The sequence below is a fragment of the Schistocerca nitens genome, chromosome 8 (genome assembly GCF_023898315.1).
Source record: "Schistocerca nitens isolate TAMUIC-IGC-003100 chromosome 8, iqSchNite1.1, whole genome shotgun sequence".
Taxonomy (NCBI): Eukaryota; Metazoa; Arthropoda; class Insecta; order Orthoptera; family Acrididae; genus Schistocerca; species Schistocerca nitens.
The window spans coordinates 222,311,006-222,326,476 of record NC_064621.1 but is presented as its reverse complement, the minus strand read 5'-3'; the positions used below and the strand labels follow the sequence as shown (position 1 = coordinate 222,326,476).

General features: G+C 45.4%; 1 protein-coding gene across 1 annotated transcript in view; it reads left to right on the top strand.

Moving 5' to 3' along the window:
- The window catches only part of LOC126198935 (uncharacterized), a 154,821-nt gene that overhangs the window by 100,992 nt on the left and 38,358 nt on the right, over window positions 1-15,471 (top strand). The window lies entirely within an intron of this gene.

Sequence of the window (15,471 nt, the reverse complement as noted above, 5' to 3'; positions counted from 1 at the left end):
GTCAGTGGTTACCGATGACTTTTGGCAGGAGGCATGGTGCACTCAGTCCTTAGTCTGTTGGATGGTGTGGGTATCGTCAGCCCCGGCAGCATGCCGGGATCAACGTGATCGGCATATGTCATATTGCCGCGGAAGATTCGCCTGCTCACGGATTCCTGCACTTAGCCCTATTCATGTTTTGCCGACTGACGTAGCTATGGCCCTGGCTGACAAAAACCGTGACTCCTGTCGCCTATAAATCCCACGGCGACAGGGAAACGTACGAATAACAACAGCGCCGTAGAAGGCAAACTACAAATCAACGTCGACTCAGACACTACGAATAGCAACGCTGAGTGAAACTCGTAACCGTAACGAAAGACGCGCACGCGCTCGCAAGCATACAGTGTCAGGGCTCCAACCTGTCTGAACTGGACAATGTCTCGCCTAGGATCCCATACTTACAAGGGAAGCTCCCCATCGCACCCCCCTCAGATTTAGTTATAAGTTGGCACTGTGGATAGGCCTTGATAAACTGAACACAGATCAATTGAGAAAACAGGAAGAAGTTGCGTGGAACTGTGAAAAAATAAGCAAAATATACAAACTGAGTAGTCCATGGGCCACATGGGCAACATCATGGACATTGTGAGCTCAGGAGCGCCGTGGTCTCGTGGCAGCGTGAGCAGCTGCAGAACGAAAGGTCCTTGGTTCAAGTCTTCCCTCCAGTGAGAATTTTACTTTCTTTATTTTTACATCGTTATTATCTGTCCGTTCGTTCATTGACGTCTCTGTTCACTGTAATAAGTTTAGTGTCTGTGTCTTGCGACCGCATCGCAAAACCGTGCAATTAGTAGACGAAAGGACGTGCCTCTCCAATGGGAACCGAAAACATTTGATCGCAAGGTCATAGGTCAACCGATTCCTCCACAGGAAAACACATCTGATATATTCTATACGACACTGGTAACGGCATGTGCGGCACATGACAGGAATATGTTGTCGACCCACCTAACTTGTACACTTGGCGAATGGGTAAAAAGATTCTTCTACCTTGCCCGATTTAGGTTTTCTTGTGGATGTGATAATCACTCCCAAAAAAGTGATGAAAACACAATAGTTTGTCACATAAACTGAAAATAAAAAATTTAAACTTTTCACTCGATGGAGGATTTGAACCAAGCACCTCTCGTTTCGCAGCTGCTCACGTTACCACGAGACCACGGCGCTCCTGTGTTCTTGGAGTCCTTGATGTCGCCTGTCTTCCCATGAACTACTCAGTTTGTATATTTTGCTTATTTTTTCACAGTTCCACACAACTTCTTCCTGTTTTCTCAATTGATCTGTGTTCAGTTTTTCAAGGCCTATCCACTGTGCCAACTTATAACTAAATCTGAGAGGGGTGCGATGGGGAGGTTCCCTTGTTAGAGAAGCAGTTTAGATGGTTTCCTTGTTCTATTACCGAGTTTGTGTTTGGTAGATGTTTGGTTTTGTGCGTTGTGTCGTTTGTGGTCTGTTGCATCTGGCTGGGTGCATCTGTTCGCTTACTGTCGTCACTGTCAAGTGATCACTTACCACATGTTTTGTTGATTACTGTTTCTGCCACTGTCAGTTATTATTCTGTTATGGAAACTGATATCCTGCAGATGATGGTTGCTGTGTTCATTTGCGTATCTGACACTAGTGTTGGTCTGAACGATATGAGCGATGTGTGTCTCGAAAGCAAAGGCCTGTTTTGCTTGAATTTGTTGGTGGTATTTTGGGTCCGATGTTGTAGCGTAGGGTATGTTTGGTTGTTCACTTTGATTTCGTCGTTTCCGCTAGGTACACCTGAACACTTGCTTTTCAATTATACACTCTCTTTTGATGACCTCATTCACCAGCTTAGAGCTAACCCTATTTGAGTAAATGTTGATAGGTATAGCTCATGTTTCAGTTGCCTAATTACGTTGTAGTCCATTAGCTTCTGCATTACAATGTCGTCTAGGCAGTTTATCATAGTAATGTACCCGTTATACACTCATGCTCATAAATTAAGGATAATGCTGATTCATGGTGAAACAACGATCTGGTGGGCGGTTTGCGGGTTTAAATCACCTCGGGGTATGACCATGCGGTGCATTTGACCTGCGGTCCTCGCACGGTGGCGCTGGCAACAGTCCACATACGCAGAGGTGTGTGTTGCTGCATGTCAGAGAACGGTGCAGCGAGTAAGTGTGCAGACGTTTTCAGACGTGCTAATGGTGACTGTGTGTTGAAAATGGCTCAAAGAACACGTATTGATGACGTTATGAGGGGTAGAATACAAGGGCGACTGGAGGCTGGTCAAACACAGCAGGTCGTAGCACGGGCCCTCCGTGTACCACAAAGTGTGATGTCAAGGTTATGGCGACGATTCTATCAGACAGGAAACGTGTCCAGGCGCTACAGTACGGGACGTCCACAGTGTACAACACCACAAGAAAACCGATATCTCACCATCAGTGCCCGCAGACGGCCACGGAGTACTGCAGGTAGCCTTGCTCAGGACCATACCGCAGCCACTGGAACAGTTGTCTCCAGACACACAGTCTACAGACAACTGAACAGACAAGATTTATTCACCTGGAGACCTGCAAGGTGCATTCCACTTACCCCTGGTCGCAGGAGATCCAGTAAAGCCTGGTTCAAGAACACAGTACACGGTCATTGGAACAGTGGTCCCAGGTTATGTTCACGTACGAGTCCAGGTATGCTCTGAACAGTGATTCTCGCCGGGTTTTCATCTAGCGTGAACCAGGAACCAGATACCAACTCCTTAATGTCTTTGAAAGGGACCTGTATGGAGGTCGTAGTTTGATGGTGTGGGGTGGGATTATGATTGGTATGTATACACCCCTGCGTGTCTTTGACAGAGGAACTGTAACAGGTCAGGTGTATCGGGACGTCATTTTGCACCAGTATGCCCGCCTTTTCAGGGGTGCAGTGGGTCCCACCTTCCACCTGATGGATGATAACGCACGGCCCCACCGAGCTGCCATCGAGGAGGAGTACCCTGAAACAGAAGATATGAGGCGAATGGAGTGGCCTGCCTGTTCTCCAGACCTAAACGCCATCGAACACGTCTGGGGTGCTCTCGGTCGACGTATCGCTGCACTTCTTCACACCCCTAGGACACTGCAGGAGCTCCGACAGGCACTGGTGCAAGAATGGGAGGCTATACCCCAGCAGCTGCTCGACCACCTGATCCAGAGTATGCCAACCTGTTGTGCGGACTGTGTACGTGTGCATGGAGATCACATCTCATATTGATGTCGGGGTACATGCGCAGGAAACAGTGGCGTTTTGTGGGACATGAGTTTCGGTACGGTTTTCTCAACTTATCACCAATACCGTGGACTTACAGATCCGTGTCGTGTGTGTTCCCTATGTACCTACGCTAATAGCGCCAGTTTTGTGTAGTACCTCGTTGTGTGTCACCACATTCTGAGATTATCAAAAATGGCTCTGAGCACTATGGGACTCAACTGCTGAGGTCATTAGTCCCCTAGAACTTAGAACTAGTTAAACCTAACTAACCTAAGGACATCACAAACATCCATGCCCGAGGCAGGATTTGAACCTGCGACCGTAGCGGTCTTGCGGTTCCAGACTGTAGCGCCTTTAACCGCACGGCCACTTCGGCCGGCCTGAGATTATCCTTAATTTATGAGCATGAGTGTACATTTCATTTAACAGTAATGGAAGCAGAGAGCACGTTTGCGTGCCGACTTCGGTTATGAAGCTCATTTGTCGTCGCCATGGAACGTCGCGACGCCAAATACGCATTCTGGTAGAATGTTTCTTGTATTCTGCCGCACTGTTTTGGAATCAGAGTTTACCACGTAGTCAGTTCAGGTGCGCTCTCCTCCATTATATACATGATCAATGTCGTGCTTATGTGATGCTGTCTGCAACCCGTTCGCCACTTGACCTTCCTTGTTTTGAATTGTAATTTGACCTCCCTCGTGACTCCTCTTTATCTAGGTCGTCAATTACGTTAATTTCGTACAATTCATCGAGAAAGTCATCATCAGAAAGCGTTGTTGGGATCTGAGGCATCCCGCGAGTGGCCACCTCTTTTTTGGCTCTTCCCATCTAAAAAAAAATCTTTTTGCTGTCCACTTGTGACGCGTTTTCTACAACACCGTATTGGCTGTGGATCTGGTGGCCTTTATCTTAATTTTGTCTTTCCGGGGTTTGATTGCCTTCATCAAGGTTTCCTTAACAGAGCGCTTATCTTGGTTGATGGTTGGTTTGAAGAACATAACATTTTTTGCTTCGTCGTTTCTGTTCTACCCTAGCTTCTATCGTACTTTTTGGTTTTGCTGGCAGTGACATCCGCAACCACCGCCGCAAAAACTGTGAGAAGTGGTTTCACCCCGCTTCTAAGTGGTATGTTCTTCCGCCTTAGTTTCTATATTTCTGTCACTAGGCTTCAATCTTGTCCTTTTGCGTCCGGCGTAGTCGCTGCTGTCAACTCGCGGAGCATGTGTTCTTTTTGTATACGCAGGTCTTCATCCTGACCCTCAAGTTTTGCCTGTGTCAGTGCAGATGCAAAATGGTTCAAATGGCTCTGAGCACTATCGGACTCAACTGCTGTGGTCATTAGTCCCCTAGAACTTAGAACTACTTAAGGGGCTCCGGAAAGGCTCAAAATCATGAAAAGTTCAATTTTCACTTTTTTGCGTTTTCTGAATCCGCAGACTATTACCTTTTAATAGATATATAATTTATCCAATTCCGAAGACTACAACTATTTTTAAATTTATTTTGAAATGTGTTCTACATGGGCGTGACCCACTGTGGCGCTGTTAAACTGCTGTCAAATGGTGTTATTATTAACGTCCGTGTTCATCAGGTACATTTTAGTGATGTGAGATAAAGTATGTGTTGTGGCTAACCTGTGATGGTTCAATATATATCGCTGGTGTGATTGTCGATTGTTTCATGTTTATTTACTCTGTCGTTATCTCGAAAATATTCGTAATTAATTCTGTTTCTTGAGTCTCTGTTTTGTTGAAGTATAATCATGAGTAAAAGTAAAGTTATTAGAAATCCTCTGAAGGCTTTTAAGAAAAGGAGAAATGTTGGAAAGCCAAAGGTATTTAGAAATATGGGAATGAAGATAGGTTCTAACATGGTACGAGCGATGCTTGCTTTAGACAAGGAACGCCTTCGGGCTGCAGACAGGGCAGTAAAGAGTCTAGAAATACAAGCAAGAGTAAACAGGAGGAGGAACAAGAGGAAGCTGGAGGAGGAGTTTGCAGAGGATGAAGATAATCCATCCTATGGACCTGGAATGCACTAAAAAGTTAATCCAATCTTTGTCGCTCGATTCCCAAAACTTTTATTTTCTCATACTAATTACATGTTTTCTAAGGATCTTCCAAACATATTTGTTTCAAACTTTCAGTAAATGTTACACAGTACCTTCTGCATAATTTAACACAGCCTTTACCCAAAAACTGTATATTTTTGAATATATAAATAAAAAATTGCAAAAAAATGTTGTGAATTTTCATTACAATTGAAAAAAAATCATCTTTAATAACTGAACTAAAATTTTGTAAAATCCCTGTGTTAAGTTGTAGCCCATATTCCAATAAATAATCTGTAAAAAGTTCAACTTCCTACCTCAAATACTTTGTGAGGAAAGATGTAATTTATAAGCGTTATTTTAACATTGCAAGTATAGGGCGTTCCGGAGCCCCTTAAACCTAACTAACCTAAGGTGGTGGTGGTGGTTAGTGTTTAACGTCCCGTCGACAACGAAGTCATTAGAGACGGAGCGCAAGCTCGGGTTAGGGAAGGATTGGGAAGGAAATCGGCCGTGCCCTTTTAAAGGAACCATCCCGGCATTTGCCTGAAACGATTTAGGGAAATCACGGAAAACCTAAATCAGGATGGCCGGAGACGGGATTGAACCGTCGTCCTCCCGAATGCGAGTCCAGTGTGCTAACCACTGCGCCACCTCGCTCGGTAACTAACCTAAGGACATCACACACACCCATGCCCGAGGCAGGATTCGAACCTGCGACCGTAGCAGCAGCGCGGCTCCGGACTGGAGCGCCTAGAACCGCACGGCCACCGCGGCCGGCTCAGTGCAGATGCCCAGATTTTGTTTCTAACTTGAGCTATGGCCTTTGTCGGTGATGTTGTTTCAGTTCGCTTTGTAGGCTACTCAGAATCTCATCGACTGCTTCGATTTTCTCCGTAGTTAACTTTCTCGATAACTAAACCTTTATCAACCTTGTCAGTTGAGTTAGTTCTCTTAATAGAGCGTGTATTCCTACTCAGTGTCGATTCGTTTCCTGTCACCTCAGATGTCACGGTTACCATTAACTTCAGCGTGCCATCTCCCTCGCTATTTGCACTAGCGGCGCTGCCGCCGGCGAATGCCACGTAGTTTTCTCGTGTCCGCGATTACAATGCGTAGAACCCTATGTGACGCCTCAGACACTGGACCGACGCCCTGTGAGACAGCCTCTGTCAACTAGAAATACCACAGGACTGCAACTTATACTTTTCTCCGCTAAAAAGCAATGATAATCTGTAACAGATAAGTACTCAGCTGTTACGACAGAAGCCGGCCGCTGTGTCCGAGCGGTTCTAGGCGCTTCAGTCCGGAACCGCGCTGCTGTTATGGTCGCAGGTTCGAATCCTGCTCGGGCGTGGATGTGTGTGATGTCCTTAGGTTAGTTAGGTTTAAGTACTTGTAAGTCTAGGGGACTGTTGACCTCAGATGTTAAGTCCCGTAGTGCTCCGAGCCATTTGAATTTCTTACGACACAGGCCGTGGAACTGAGTAAAGACAGATGGCAGTTTTCACTTTACTGTAATAATTTGTTGAGTTCACAATTAGTAACGGCCTTCTTGACCATTCTGATGGGATTTTTTGTTTATGTACAAAATAGAATCTATTACATTACTTTCACGAGTAGAAATGTAATGACGTGAACGTAAAGTTACTTGAAATACATTTACATGCAAAAAAGATTATGCCTTATATACTGAAATGGCACCGTCTTTAAATTTGTGTTTTCTACTCGCGATGGTTCACAAATGATGTCTGGTTGGTTGGACGGGTTGACAGTTCGACATTTACAAACATAAACTCCTGGAAATTGAAATAAGAACACCGTGAATTCATTGTCCCAGGAAGGGGAAACTTTATTGACACATTCCTGGGGTCAGATACATCACATGGTCACACTGACAGAACCACAGGCACATAGACACAGGCAACAGAGCATGCACAATGTCGGCACTAGTACAGTGTATATCCACCTTTCGCAGCAATGCAGGCTGCTATTCTCCCATGGAGACGATCGTAGAGATGCTGGATGTAGTCCTGTGGAACGGCTTGCCATGCCATTTCCACCTGGCGCCTCAGTTGGACCAGCGTTCGTGCCGGACGTGCAGACCGCGTGAGACGACGCTTCATCCAGTCCCAAACATGCTCAATGGGGGACAGATCCGGAGATCTTGCTGGCCAGGGTAGTTGACTTACACCTTCTAGAGCACGTTGGGTGGCACGGGATACATGCGGACGTGCATTGTCCTGTTGGAACAGCACGTTCCCTTGCCGGTCTAGGAATGGTAGAACGATGGGTTCGATGACGGTTTGGATGTACCGTGCACTATTCAGTGTCCCCTCGACGATCACCAGTGGTGTACGGCCAGTGTAGGAGATCGCTCCCCACACCATGATGCCGGGTGTTGGCCCTGTGTGCCTCGGTCGTATGCAGTCCTGATTGTGGCGCTCACCTGCACGGCGCCAAACACGCATACGACCATCATTGGCACCAAGGCAGAAGCGACTCTCATCGCTGAAGACGACACGTCTCCATTCGTCCCTCCATTCACGCCTGTCGCGACAGCACTGGAGGCGGGCTGCACGATGTTGGGGCGTGAGCGGAAGACGGCCTAACGGTGTGCGGGACCGTAGCCCAGCTTCATGGAGACGGTTGCGAATGGTCCTCGCCGATACCCCAGGAGCAACAGTGTCCCTAATTTGCTGGGAAGTGGCGGTGCGGTCCCCTACGGCACTGCGTAAGATCCTACGGTCTTGGCGTGCATCCGTGCGTCGCTGCGGTCCGGTCCCAGGTCGACGGGCACGTGCACCTTCCGCCGACCACTGGCGACAACATCGATGTACTGTGGAGACCTCACGCCCCACGTGTTGAGCAATTCGGCGGTACGTCCACCCGGCCTCCCGCATGCCCACTATACGCCCTCGCTCAAAGTCCGTCAACTGCACATACGGTTCACGTCCACGCTGTCGCGGCATGCTACCAGTGTTAAAGACTGCGATGGAGCTCCGTATGCCACGGCAAACTGGCTGACACTGACGGCGGCGGTGCACAAATGCTGCGTAGCTAGCGCCATTCGACGGCCAACACCGCGGTTCCTGGTGTGTCCGCTGTGCCGTGCGTGTGATCATTGCTTGTACAGCCCTCTCGCAGTGTCCGGAGCAAGTATGGTGGGTCTGACACACTGGTGTCAATGTGTTCTTTTTTCCATTTCCAGGAGTGTATTATATTGATCTAAGAGTAAAGCTAAGCATGGAATAATAATTTGAAATATTATGACTGTATATTTACATAAGAATTTGAGGAAAGTTAAAAATAGTGAAGAAATGAAATTGTACGGAAAATAAAATAAAGTAAAAGATAAAAAATAAATACCGAAAGATATGGCGAGACAAGACGAAATTTTAAATTTCATTTTATTGCGTAGATGGTTCCTGATTGATTTTTAGAGAGTATGACTGAGTTATCGAAGAATTTGTTTGTTGTTTACTCATTAAGAACGGCATATGGTTGACTTTTTAATCGACTGAAAATTTCGACTTCGAAGATATTCATTTGCTTTCCTTTCTTAGCACAATGCAAAATTTTAAGCTTTTCGTTAATGTTCTAGGTCGCATGTTTGTTATTTAGGAGACATAGTGGAAAGGTACTTGTATTGTCATCGTTAGATTTCATATGCTCCTTAAAACGGATCTGAAAGTCTCTGCAGTTTTTCCTATCTATACTTTGTCACAATCGTTACTTCAAAATTTTGTGTACTCATGACTCTGTACTAGTGGTGTGTTTTATAACATTACTAATAGTTTTTCAGTATGGAACCCAATTTTGGTATCTGTGTTTAAAAAAGTTTTGACTGTTTTATTAGAAATGATTCCATAATAGGGAAAAACTACGAAATTAACTTTTTGTTTGGTTTCCTCTCTTTCTAAAGTAATTTCATTGCAGCTGATAACTGGTTAACCTTCAGTTTATTAATTTAATTATTTGTGATTTGAAATTATTTACTTTGGCTAAATTTTTTAACATTGACAATTTTTTGATGATCTCATCTTCATCAAGTCGAAAATTTATTAATCTCCATATAATTGAAAATGATATTTTTATGGCATGCTTTGGTAGTGATTAATGTATCTCTCGTGGTTGCTTTCTGAAAAATTCCAGATTTGTGCACCGAATGTTCTTTCTTTTTTTAAACATCTAACAAGCTCATACACCTATTTATTTCAGTTTCACAGATGAATTTGATTTTATCACCCATACTATTTAGCTGTGAACCCATGTTAGCTAGGAAGGAGAGGGCATTTCGTAAGCTTCACCACGATGTAGCACTGTAGATGGCTTCTGCTTAGTCACCCGCAGCTGACAGGGACGGCTGGGTAGCTGGTAATTGGTAAAGCCCATTTCACAAAGAGTATGGTTCGCTGTAAGTTTGCTAGTGGCGCCTCACATGATGAACCTCTGACATGGTGCATGATTCGGTGCAGAAACTATTTGGCTGGCTTGACTCCGTGAACGCCAAGGCGTGCAAGCCAGCAGGACTGCAAAACTTTCTCAAACGATTGTAAGGAAATCATTCCGTAAAATGTTCGATTCTCGCACATTTCAAAGCTTAATTCATGATGAACTTTCTGCCATTTCATTAATGGTTACAATTATTGTGATATTTTGGGATTAGATAAAGTACAGAAATATGTTCTTAAAGTTGCAGTGAAAAATAGGGGTCGCTATTATTGTACATTTGGTACACGTTAGGTCATATATTGCTGCATGTGAAACATAACTAACATATTGAATTACTCTTTAAACTACTAAGGATATTGTTATCTATCACTGGTCACTAGGAAATGGGCCGGCCGCGGTGGTCTAGCGGTTCTAGGCGCGCAGTCCGGAACCGCGCGACTGCTACGGTCGCAGGTTCGAATCCTGCCTCGGGCATGGATGTGTGTGATGTCCTTAGGTTAGTTAGGTTTAAGTAGTTCTAAGTTCTAGGGGACTGATGACCTCAGAAGTTAGGTCCCATAGTGCTCAGAGCCATTTGAACTAGGAAATGGGTTGTATGTAAAGGGCTTCATCCCAAACTCATATGACAGTGAAAAAGCCAAAATGAAATATTTATAACATTCCTTGTATCTCATAAACGGTTCGAGATATAGGAACAATATTTTGGCAGATGACAGTATGCAAAAGAGGAGACTATTTTTGTCATTGATGAATATGCGAAACTTCCACAACTATCGCGATTTCAAGCGCCTACAAATTTATTCAGTGAAGTAATGTAATATTTAAGGATCACTGATAGCTGGTGAACGAGAACTGCTGTGAGTTTATAAGAATATTTGTGAAAAAGTTAGTCTTTTTTATAAAGAGCATGGGAAGTTTCACAAACTATTCAGTTGTCTTTCCATCAGTTGCTGTTTCACGATTTTGTCGCAGTTTCAATTGCATTAGAATGTTAGTGAGATAAATATTTATAAGCTCTTCTGTGTTTTGGCGAAAGACGCAGATTTTAACGTGACAACAAAGGAACTTATGTATTACTCAAAACTTACCACTGATAATGTTTGTCTGAAAAAAAATAAAGGAAATAAGATGTGTGGTGAAAATAAATGGCTACTTCTGTTGAAATTTCAATAATGAGTGATGTGGTATGAAACTGCCCAAACAATTTTATTTCTTTTTCTCAGTGATCTGAGAAACATGAAAACATTTACACTTGCAGTCACCCATCAAAATGCAAAAAGAGTATCAATGTCTTTGAAGAACCAGAAGATGTTTGTGGTGGGTGCTGTTAATTGTTTTCATATTTCTTAGATAACTGAGATACAGAAATAAAATCCGTTGTCCAGTTGCAATAAATATCATTCGTTATTAAAGACACACAGAAGTGCATGATTCCAAAAAAGAAGCGATTCATTTTTCCCAGACTTCTTATCACATTTATCTGTCTTCAGAGGAACGTTGTCAGTGACGAGTTTTGAGTAAGACATAAGTCCTCTTGTTGCCACGTTAAAATCTGCTTCATTCGGCAATATACAGCAGAGTTTATAAATATTCATTTTAATGACATTCTAGTAAAATTGCATTTGCGACAGAAGGATAAAACAGCGCGTTATTGAAGCAGAAACTGAAGGAAAGACAACTCAGTAGTTCATAAAAATGCCTATTCTCGGTGTGATTCTTCACTTACACTGTTCCAAACCCACAACAAATATCGTTTCAACAGCTATCGATGAGGCTTAAATATTACATTATTTCAATGAAAAAAATCTATAGTCACATGAACATTGCGCTAGACATGAGGGTTTGCATATTAGTTAATGGCGAAATACTTTTCTCTTTGCGCCTTATCATTTGTCAAAATCTTATTTCGATATCTGCAACCGTTTATGGGATTCGAGAAATTTTGCAAATATTTTATTCTGGTTTTTTCGCTGGCACACGAGTTTGGGACAAACTGCTTTACATAGAATCAGTTTTCTCGAGGCTGTTGATAGACACATCCTTCCATGTATAAAGAATAATTCAACATCTTCGGTATATTTCACATGTAGCAACATATGAACTAATAGTGTCCTCTATTTTTCTCTGCAAACGTTAAGAATTTCTTGCAATAGTGTATCTAATATCGAAATATCACAGTATCTGAAACCATTAACGAAATGACAGACATTCGTCATGAAGCTGACCAATGAAGCTATAAGATGCGTAGAAATCAATTTTCTTACGAATTAATTTCTTTATAGTCGTTTGAGAAATAATTCAGATTGGCCGGTGGGCACGTAGTAGTCTGCAGGGTCGCAAGGGTTAACTGGCGTTGTAAGCTATGATGTCAGACACCAGACAGGATTTCTGATTGACCAGCACTGGTAGCACAAGAAAACCAGCACCGAAGCTACCATGGAAAGCACGCACAAATCCCAGCAGGCTAGCCAGCCGGGAGGCGACGGAGCTTGCGAGGGAATTACGGAAGTAGGGTAATTCTCATTCCATGTGAGACAGGCGTAACGCCTGACACAGCCTGAAGTCCACGTGTTGCTCCTCTGCTCAATTCACTATGTGTGACTCGACGACATAGCGTGAGCCAGCTCGGCATTGCTGGCGGGACCTATCACACTTCAAAACTTAAATTGCTGAAACTGTGTGATTTGCACCTTATGCACTGAATAGCCAAAGAATCAGGTACACCTACTTAATATCGTGTACGGCCCCCGCGAGCACGCAGAAGTGGCGCAGCACGACATGGCGTGGACTCGACTAAAGCCTGAAGTAGTGCTAGAGCAGGGCTTCACAACATACGTGCTCGCGGAGCAAGCTGTGAGCAGCAAGGCGCGAGCACGGAGCAGCGCGAGCACGCTACCCCCCACTACCGGACCAGAGCGGAGAGTGGGGAGAGTCACGTGGGGCACACAACAGCTGCCGCCAGTCAATGTGAATCCGCGGCCACCTGCAGGGATATCACTCACGAATTATTACTGCGACAAATGAAACAAATAAAGGACAATGTACACCTGCCACATAATTTTATTAGCTTAGTGTATGCCTATCTGTAGACACTGAAACTAAAGAATTCCACGACAATCCTATATTTTCAACACTTTCTTCAACACTACTTAAAATATCCCCTCCGATTGTAGTGTTCTTCATGGCTACTACATCGAGGAGCTCCTCCCTCATCTGAAGATCTCTGTTAACACCTCTAATAAATATGGCAAGTTGCGCTGTTCCAGTGATATCAACACTTTCGTCCAGAGCTAGAAAATACGCCGTAAAATCTTAACAGATATTTGCAAGCTGGCTCTGGACGTCGTCTGCCATGTCCTGTATGCGACGCATAATGGTCATGTTAGATAATGGCGCAATCCGAAACTGTTCAACTTGAGATGGACACAAATGTTCCGCTGCAACTACCAAACATTCTTTTATTAAATCGCCATCAGTTAAGGGGCGCAGGGATTTTGCTAAAAGCAAGGCAAGTTTGTAACCCACTCTGAGAGCTGCCTCAGTTGATTTTTCTTCGTCGTCCAGATCTTCTTCGGATAGCTTCCTTTTATGTTTAATAACTTCCTGTGCACGATCTGGTCAATCACATTTTCCACGTCCGTAGTCTTTCGCGTGGTACGACATATAATGTCGCTGCAAATTAAATTTCGTAAAAGAATTCAGCGTTTTGTGACATACTAAACATTTTGGTACGACATATAATGTCACTGCAAATTAAATTTCGTAAAAGAATTCAGCGTTTTGTCACATACTAAACATTTTGCAACACCATCTTTTTCAGTAAACAGATACAATTCCTCCCAATGGGGGTTGAACTGCGAAAGCATGGTTGGGGTTACACAACGGCGACTTCACTCTGTTAAGAGCTGATCGTAGTACTTTAAACGTTACACAGTCGGCGCGAATTCAATAGGCACGCTGCGGCCCTATTCAAACGTGCGCGCGCGTTTCCCCTCCCTCCCCTGCCACCGTACTCTGCGACCTTGCAGCTGCTCGCGAGCACGTGCTTGAGCAGACGCGAGTACTCACGCTCAAAACCGGCCAGTTGTTAAGCCCTGTGCTAGAGGGAACTGACACCACGAATCCTGCAGGGCTGTCCATAAATCCGTAAGAGTACGAGGGGATGGAGATCTCTTCTGAACAGCACGTTGCAAGGCATCCCAGATATGCTCAATAATATTCATGTCTGGAGAGTTTGGTGACTAGCTAAGTGTTTGGACTCAGAAGAGTGTTCCTGAAGCCACTCTGTAGAAATTCTGGACGTGTGGTGTCTCGTATGGTCCTGCTGGAATTACCCAGGTCTGTCGGAATGCACAATGGACTTAAATGGATGCATATGATCACACAGAACGCTTACGTACGTGCCACCTGTCAGAGTCGTATCTAGACGTATCAGGGATCCCATATCACTCCAACTGCACACGCCCCACACCATTACAGAGTCTCCATCAGCTTGAACAGTACCCTGCTGACACGCAGGGTCAATGGAATCAGAAGATTGTCTACATACACTGTAACCTCCCCACGCAATATATATAGGAAATGGAAAAAAGAACACATTGACACCGGTGTGTCAGACCCACCATACTTGCTCCGGACACTGCGAGAGGGCTGTACAAGCAATGATCACACGCACGGCACAGCGGACACACCAGGAACCGCGGTGTTGGCCGTCGAATGGCGCTAGCTGCGCAGCATTTGTGCACCGCCGCCGTCAGTGTCAGCCAGTTTGCCGTGGCATACGGAGCTCCATCGCAGTCTTTAACACTGGTAGCATGCCGCGACAGCGTGGACGTGAACCGTATGTGCAGTTGACGGACTTTGAGCGAGGGCGTATAGTGGGCATGCGGGAGGCCGGGTGGACGTACCGTCGAATTGCTCAACACGTGGGGCGTGAGGTCTCCACAGTACATCGATGTTGTCGCCAGTGGTCGGCGGAAGGTGCACGTGCCCGTCGACCTGGGACCGGACCGCAGCGACGCACGGATGCACGCCAAGACCGTAGGATCCTACGCAGTGCCGTAGGGGCCCGCGTCGCCACTTCCCAGCAAATTAGGGACACTGTTGCTCCTGGGGTATCGGCGAGGACCATTCGTAACCGTCTCCATGAAGCTGGGCTACGGTCCCACACACCGTTAGGCCGTCTTCCGCTCACGCCCCAACATCGTGCAGCCCGCCTCCAGTGCTGTCGCGACAGGCGTGAATGGAGGGACGAATGGAGACGTGTCGTCTTCAGCGATGAGAGTCGCTTCTGCCTTGGTGCCAATGATGGTCGTATGCGTGTTTGGCGCCGTGCAGGTGAGCGCCACAATCAGGCCTGCATACGACCGAGGCACACAGGGCCAACACCCGGCATCATGGTGTAGGGAGCGATCTCCTACACTGGCCGTACACCACTGGTGATCGTCGAGGGGACACTGAATAGTGCACGGTACATCCAAACCGTCATCGAACCCATCGTTCTACCATTCCTAGACCGGCAAGGGAACTTGCTGTTCCAACAGGACAATGCACGTCCGCATGTATCCCGTGCCACCCAACGTGCTCTAGAAGGTGTAAGTCAACTACCCTGGCCAGCAAGATCTCCGGATCTGTCCCCCATTGAGCATGTTTGGGACTGGATGAAGCGTCGTCTCACGCGGTCTGCACGTCCAACACGA